Consider the following 8,716-nt stretch of genomic DNA (forward strand, 5'->3'; position numbering starts at 1 on the left):
ATCTGGGAGGTCAATTATTGTCTGGGCTGAAATGAGAAAAAATCAACTAATGAGAAAAATTAACTTATTTTTAGTGCTCTGCTTTGTTTAACAAAAAGTAATTGACTCGCTTCAACAAATATATTTATAAATACAATTACAAATATATATCAATAAATATATTATAAATACATGACATTTAATTACATATTTTTAATATTGGTAATGCGATAAACATATTTTGTAAAATACAAATAATAGTGATGCTGGCTTCTGCCATAACCTTAATTAGTATATAATTATTACACACAAAATATATTTAGCAATATTTATTACCTTTGAGATCAAACGCCATCAATCTACCATCTTGCACAATAACTTCTCCGGCTTCATTTGTACATAATTTTATATTGTTAAAATCCATATTAAAAACTTTGTTTTACGTTAGGTAAATAGTAGAATTTAGCGCTCTTTAGTCTCTCTCACCCAACCACCCGGCTCTCGGAACCGGGTGAGTTAGAAGTTCTTCCAAGTGCTCTCTAGTGGGAATCCGAACGCTACTGCTAGTTACTTTTGGGAAGGTTCGGAAGGAATCCGAACGGTTTTTGGGTGCCTGGGAGCACTCAGGTGGGGAATCCGAACGCACCCCAAGGTGTACCACATGGAGGTTCTCCGGTCGGATTTAAACTTCGCGTGCGTGTGTGCGTGCGTGCGTGTGCGTGTGCGTGTGCGTGTAGGGGGTGAGTGAGTAGTTAGAGCAAGTGTTCAAATTGCCGTCCATCAACAGTCTGACAATGCGCCAATCTACTGTAAAAACTTGAAATAGCGTTCTCACAAAAATGAGGAGGTATTAGAGTTACCTCGTCATTTATACGGCGACGGAGTTCGTCCAAATTTCTAGGTTTCGTAGTATAGACTCTACTTTTGAGATGACCCCAAAAGAAATAATCCAGAGGTGAAAGATCTGGAGATCGAGGTGGCCATTCTATTGATCCTCTCCTGCCTATCCATTTGTTCGGGAATACTTCATTTAAGTATTCTCGTACACCTCGACCATAATGGGCAGGTGCTCCGTCCTGCTGAAACCAGATTTCATTAAAATTGTCACCAACACGTTGTATTGCTGGTACAATATCGCGTTCAAGCATTGTTCTGTATTTTTCAGCAGTCAAATTACCGTCAATGAAGAAAGGACCAATCACCCTGTCAGCAAGAAGTCCAGTCCATACATTCAATTTTTCCGGATGTTGCGTGTGAGCTTCAATCATCCAATGAGGATTTTCATCTGACCAAAATCTGCAATTGATATTGCCATTCAGCTCAAATGTCGCTTCATCAGAAAAGACTATTTTGGTCGCAAATTCAGGATCCATGTCAATTCTTTGCATGACATCCTCACAAAATTCTACACGACGATCGAAATCGTCTTCAGATAATTCCTGAACTGGATGAATCTTGTAAGGATGAAATTCATTCTTTTTTAAGATTTTATGCACATTCGGGAGATGTCGTGGTGTTGCGCAGATTTTCGAATAGATATATGCGGATTCTCAATATACGATTGTAAGACATCTAAAGACTTTTCTGCATTTGTTGCAGAAACCGATCTACCAGACTTTGATCGATTTTTGACATGACCAGTTTCTTCGAATCGTGCGATTGTGCGGTGTACCGTCGATTTTGATATAAGGACTTTACCAACCCGAAAAGTGTCATTAAATATCTGCAACGTTTCATTATAAGATCTGCGACGATCACCCCACCCTCGCATCATCAGTAACGTTATGCGTTCGTGATCCGTAAGTTCCAACATAACAAAATCGTATTGGATACGAGAAGTTAGAAGTTGTAAGTGCTTAAATTGCCGTCCGTCAACAGACTGGCAATGTTAATCTATTGTAAAAACTTGAAATGACGTTCTCACAAGAATGTAACTTACGTCTTACGTATTCTAATATAATCGATAATAGTAGCTTGCAACCACTGTAATTGTAGAATGGGCTTAAATAGCAACTCCCTATAAGTGATCGTCGTATGCGATCTAATAAATCATATTGGATACGATCGTATTGGACTGGACCGAAATTGCTAGATCGCCTACGACGATCACTTATAGGGAGTTGCTATTTAAGCCCATTCTACAATTACAGTGGTTGCAAGCTACTATTATCGGTTATATTAGAATACGTAAGACGTAAGTTACATTCTTGTGAGAACGTCATTTCAAGTTTTTACAATAGATTAGCATTGCCAGTCTGTTGACGGACAGCAATTTAAGCACTTACAACTTCTAACTTCTCGTATCCAATACGATTTTGTTATGTCGGAACTTACGGATCACGAACGCATAACGTTACTGATGATGCGAGGGTGGGGTGATCGTCGCAGATCTTATAATGAAACGTTGCAGATATTTAATGACACTTTTCGGGTTGGTAAAGTCCCTATATCAAAATCGACGGTACACCGCACAATCGCACGATTCGAAGAAGCTGGTCATGTCAAAAATCGATCAAAGTCTGGTAGATCGGTTTCTGCAACAAATGCAGAAAAGTTGTTAGATGTCTTACAATCGTATATTAAGAATCCGCATATATCTATTCGAAAATCTGCGCAACACCACGACATCTCCCGAATGTGCATAAAATCTTAAAAAAGAATGAATTTCATCCTTACAAGATTCATCCAGTTCAGGAATTATCTGAAGACGATTTCGATCGTCGTGTAGAATTTTGTGAGGATGTCATGCAAAGAATTGACATGGATCCTGAATTTGCGACCAAAATAGTCTTTTCTGATGAAGCGACATTTGAGCTGAATGGCAATATCAATTGCAGATTTTGGTCAGATGAAAATCCTCATTGGATGATTGAAGCTCACACGCAACATCCGGAAAAATTGAATGTATGGACTGGACTTCTTGCTGACAGGGTGATTGGTCCTTTCTTCATTGACGGTAATTTGACTGCTGAAAAATACAGAACAATGCTTGAACGCGATATTGTACCAGCAATACAACGTGTTGGTGACAATTTTAATGAAATCTGGTTTCAGCAGGACGGAGCACCTGCCCATTATGGTCGAGGTGTACGAGAATACTTAAATGAAGTATTCCCGAACAAATGGATAGGCAGGAGAGGATCAATAGAATGGCCACCTCGATCTCCAGATCTTTCACCTCTGGATTATTTCTTTTGGGGTCATCTCAAAAGTAGAATCTATACTACGAAACCTAGAAATTTGGACGAACTCCGTCGCCGTATAAATGACGAGGTAACTCTAATACCTCCTCATTTTTGTGAGAACGCTATTTCAAGTTTTTACAGTAGATTGGCGCATTGTCAGACTGTTGATGGACGGCAATTTGAACACTTGCTCTAACTACTCACTCACCCCCTACACGCACACGCACACGCACACGCACGCACGCACACACGCACGCGAAGTTTAAATCCGACCGGAGAACCTCCATGTGGTACACCTTGGGTAATGCTAATGCCGATGCCGGCGCGGCAGGACTGTAACTTTCAAGCTCCGAAACTCGAAAAATACTTAATGAAAACTTACTTTATTATAGTGTTTTGAAAAACTCTTGATACCAGCTATCAAATTCTGGTATCATAAATAGGGTGTTCCGTTTGCAAAAATCGACGTGACCTTGACCTGACCTTAGGGACGCCACTCAAGGTCAGACTGATAAAATTAGTAAATAGATCTTTGTAAACCCTACAACTTTTGTTTGAAACATTTTTCTCTATTATGCTTATTTTCCGAAATATTTAGGTGTTCCCACACATTTCGGACACCCTGTGTATATATATATATATATATGTATATATACAGGGTGATTCAAAATAACCCGTGTTTCCGTGAAATGACACATTGTTGATTCAATTCTAAGACGATTTTTCCTTTTGCAAAATTTCGTCCGAAGCTTAGTTTTCGAATTATTAAAGAAAGTAATTAACGCATGACGGGTCGGATACAAGAGGCAGGCAAGAGTGACGCGAGGCCTGTCAGACGCGGGCGCTTACGCGGAGCGCCTGCTGCGATCAGCTGATCGCTATACACATACAGACACACATGCGAACACATAAATTCTCTCTCTGTCTGCTGTCTGTCTGTCTGTCTGTCTCTCTCTCTCTCTCTCTTTCATTCGCTCACTCACCTGTATTTTTTTTTACGAGAGAGGGGAAAATGCATTTTATGCATATCCACCGGTCGATCCAGTGAGTTATGTGGGACTCGAGTACCAAGTCGAATTACCAACTCGGTATTCTCTACCCACTAAAAACCCCTCTCTTTTCACGAATTTTCTTTGACACACTGTCCCTCTGTCCTTCCTGAGATCCGTTTTCACATAATGTCAAAAAATAGTTATTATTATCTTTTTCAATGATTTCTGATATATTGCTGTAATTGCTTGAAGAAGAAATGAATTTTCCGATAGATCGTACGTTTTCAGATTTAACGTAGATATCACGTTGCACAAGAAATCCACACTAAATTATTAACTGAAAGTTTTTCTTCTTTCATGAACTGCATTCTTTTATAAACTTTAACATAATCACATTTATTTACTCACTCGACGAGACGAGAAATTTAATAATGACTCTATCATTAATCACTATTAATCACTGTCGAATAATAACTGTTGACAATTAAAAATCACTCGATAAAAGAAACACGCACGGACACGACGCGACGACGCGACAATAATTAAGGTAGGTTAAGGTACTACTGGCGCTATCGAACGCAATCATGTGTTCGATTGAAGAATGCGGTAAACATAAACATTTAACATATTAATATTATTACTACCGCAATCTACTATGACAAAAAACTGCTTGCAGTCGCCGAGTAATTATCGTCGTATTGTCGCGTCGTCGCGTCATGTAGTAACGTGTCTGTGCGTGTTTCTTTTATCGAGTGATTTTTAATCGCCAACAGTTATTATTCGACAGTGATTAATAGTGATTAGTGATAGAGTCATTATTAAATTTCTCGTCTCGTCGAGTGAGTAAATAAATGTGATTATGTTAAAGTTTATAAAAGAATGCAGTTCATGAAAGAAGAAAAACTTTCAGTTAATAATTTAGTGTGGATTTCTTGTGCAACGTGATATCTACGTTAAATCTGAGAACGTACGATCTATCAGAAAATTCATTTCTTCTTCAAGCAATTACAGCAATACATCAGAAGTCATTGAACAAGGTAATAATAACTATTTTTTAACTATTTTTAAATAATAATTATTTTTTGACATTATGTGGAACGGATCTCGGGAAGGACAGAGGAACAGTGTGTCAAAGAAAATTCGTGAAAAGAGAAGGGTTTTTAGTGGGTAGGGAATACCGAGTTGGTAATTTGACTTGGTACTCGAGTCCCACATAACTCACTGGATCGACCGGTGAGTATGCATAAAATGCATTTTCCCCTCTCTCGTAAAAAAAAAAAAAAAAAAAAAATACAGGTGAGTGAGCGAATGAAAGAGAAAGAGAGAGAGAGACAGACAGACAGACAGACAGCAGACAGAGAGAGAATTTATGTGTTCACATGTGTGTCTGTATGTGTATAGCGACCAGCTGATCGCAGTAGGCGCCCCGCGTAAGCGCCCGCGTCTGACGGGCTTCGCGTCACCCTTGCCTGCCTCTTGTATCCGACCCGTCATGCGTTAACTACTTTCTTTAATAATTCGAAAACTAAGCTTCGGACGAAATTTTGCAAAAGGAAAAATCGTCTTAGAATTGACTCAACAATGTGTCATTTCACGGACACAGAGGTTATTTTGAATCACCCTGTATATATTATGACGTGACGCTTTTGAGCTCCGTCACGGCACCTCCGCCGAGGGAGAAAGCGAGCGCGGGGTCGTCTCTCGCGCCTGAGGGGGACCGATAATATTCCGATTAACTGTATTTTTCCAGCCAAGTTTTAAGGTTTTTTAAGTAGAGTGCGGCAGCCCGTGCGAGCGTGCGTTATCTTTATATGTACCTGAAGATCTCGTAAGATACCGAGTGAAGAGGAAGATACCGAATACACCGCAGAGGAGGGACTCAGAATGGACCAAGGGGGGTTCGTGCCGACAGTCATACCGTACCGTACCGTACCGTTTCGTAACGTATCGTTTTGTATTTCGTTTTATCGTGCGTGCCGTGCCGAATTGCAAGTCCCGGCGGGGCGTGAAATTCTGGCCGTTCCGTACCGCGTAAGGAAAAGCGGGAGTTGTGCGGGGATTTTCTTGGCGAGGCTGGGTTACCGTAAAGTCGAAAAGCTGCTCTGCAAGAGAATTATCTACCGCGAACTCTCCGCCGAGAGATCTGTAACCGTGCAAGAAAATTATCTACCGCGAACTCTCCGCCGAGAGATCTGTAACCGTTACTATTTGTTTGAAATTATATTGCTTTGAGTCAGTTGTTGTTACCGAGGATAAAAGGTCGCGATAAGATCGTTGAATAGAGCACAATAAAATCAGCATTAATATCCTCGAGATTACCGTTGCAAATAGCCTCTAATAAATATTGAATGTATTGTCGCTTGCCATTACGGATTATTGTAAAGAAAACGTCGATGCGATTTATATTGAAATTTTTGGACAGACGTGTGCCGTTGAACCGATACGAAAAGTATATTTAATTATTATATTCTGCTCGTTATCAGTTACTTTCGAGTATCTGTATCATAAGTTACCGTCAAATATTATTAGGAGTACAAATAAGTCTCCGCCGTTTTTTTATCAAAAATTGAGTATTTATTGTGAAAGAACAGTACCTTATGTTTTATTCAAAGTATTGCCCATCGCTAGCCACTACTTTTTCCCATCTTTCTGGCAGCATACGGATACCGCGTCGGAAGAACTCTTCATCTTTTGAGGCTATCCATGAATCGACCCAATTTTTGGTATCTTCATATGATGTGAAGTGCTGCTCAAACAGGCCATGTGCCATCGATCGGAACAAGTGATAATCCGAAGGGGGCAATGTCTGATGAATACGGCGGGTGGGGTAGGACTTCTCAATTGAGTGTTTCCAAGTAGGTTTTGACCGGCGCCGCAATATGTGGACGAGCATTATCATGCAGGAGAATAATTTTATCGTGTCTGGAGTAGTAGTGGGCGCGTTTTTCCTTGAGTGCTCGGCTCAATCTCATCAATTATGTTCGGTAGAGAGCCTGAGTAATGATTTCGTTCGGTTTGAGCAACTTATAATACACAACACCAAGCTGATCCCACCAAATACACAACATGAGTTTTTGGTAGTTTTGGCAGCATGGCCACGTGGTCCCCATGATTTCCTCTTCTTTGGGTTATCGTAGTGGATCCATTTTTCATCACCAGTGACTATACGATGCAAAAAACCCTTTCGTTTATGCCTGGCAAGCAGCGTTTCATATGTGCAAAATCGGCGTTCAACGTTTCTCGGCTTCAGTTCATATGGAACCCAATTTCCTTGCTTTTGCATCATTCCCAACGATTTTAAACGATGTAAAATTGCTTGTTGAGTCACTCCTAATGTAAGTGCAAGTTCTTCTTGCGTTTGGCACGAATCTTCCTCCAATAATGCTTCCAATTCTGCGTCTTCGTACACTTTCGGCCTTCCGCTACATTCTTTGTCTTCGACGTCAAACTCACCGTTCTTAAACTTATGAAACCACTCACGACAACTTCTCTCACTTAAAGCAGCCTCACCATATGCTTCTACAAGCAATTGATGCGTCTCAGCTGCAGATTTCTTCAAATTTAAGAAGTAAATCAAAAGTTCCCGCAAATGACGCTTATTCGGCTCAAAACTCGACATTTTCGCACGAAAAAAATTATGTGATGCTAATACAAAATCGCTAATATTTCAATGTTATGGTGTTGCCAGATGTCCAACCTTACGATATGACGTTTTACATCTGACAATTTCAACCATAACTTACTGGTGAGGCCATCTTTTGTCAAACGGCGGAGACTTATTTGTACTCCTAAACTACTAATATAAAGTTTAGTTCGATTAATATCGAGATTCGCATGAGGCTCGTGCCTCTGAATGTGTTCCGAAATCATACACATCTGCTGTACGCCGATGTGAGTCTTATCTTGTAAGTGATTACCGTTAATTACCGCTGATTATTGTAGAAAACACAGTTCAATTTATATCGAAATCCTGTGGCGAGTCTCACGACTCCGAACGTGTTCTGAAATCTGACTTATTCTTGTATCTCGCGTATTAAAGATTACTTCGCTGTTAATTATTATTTGAGCTTTCTCATCACGATTTGTGAGATATTAGAATCATTTTCATACCTCTCTCTCCGTTGTATTATAGTCGCACATTATGAATAGATTATATTATTTCCGTTATGATTACCTGTGACATTCGCGTTATCCGTTACAAGTCTTAAGTCATTTGTCTTTCAAATTCGTATTATCAGCTGTTTATATTCCGAGATTTATCTGTTTTTTCTTATTTTGTTTTTTTTATCTACCGAATTTTATATATCATATTATTCTTGTCTCTGTGACATCGTTTACTCTGTATTTTAACTGTTTAATATATTTTAAATAATTGTAAGTAAGATTAACTCAGTGTCGATTATTTCTCTTCCACACATTATCTAGCGCTCTCTCTCTATATATATAATTCACAAAGAACTCTGCCCCTCTGTTACATACTGAGCCCTGGGTTACCGAATATTACCTTCACCGTATCGTTATCGTGGCGCGGAAATACCCGTGCCTGGCGCCCAATTTCAC

The sequence above is a fragment of the Camponotus floridanus genome, unplaced genomic scaffold, assembly GCF_003227725.1.
Source record: "Camponotus floridanus strain SB8 unplaced genomic scaffold, Cflo_v7.5 scaffold166, whole genome shotgun sequence".
Classification (NCBI taxonomy): domain Eukaryota; kingdom Metazoa; phylum Arthropoda; class Insecta; order Hymenoptera; family Formicidae; genus Camponotus; species Camponotus floridanus.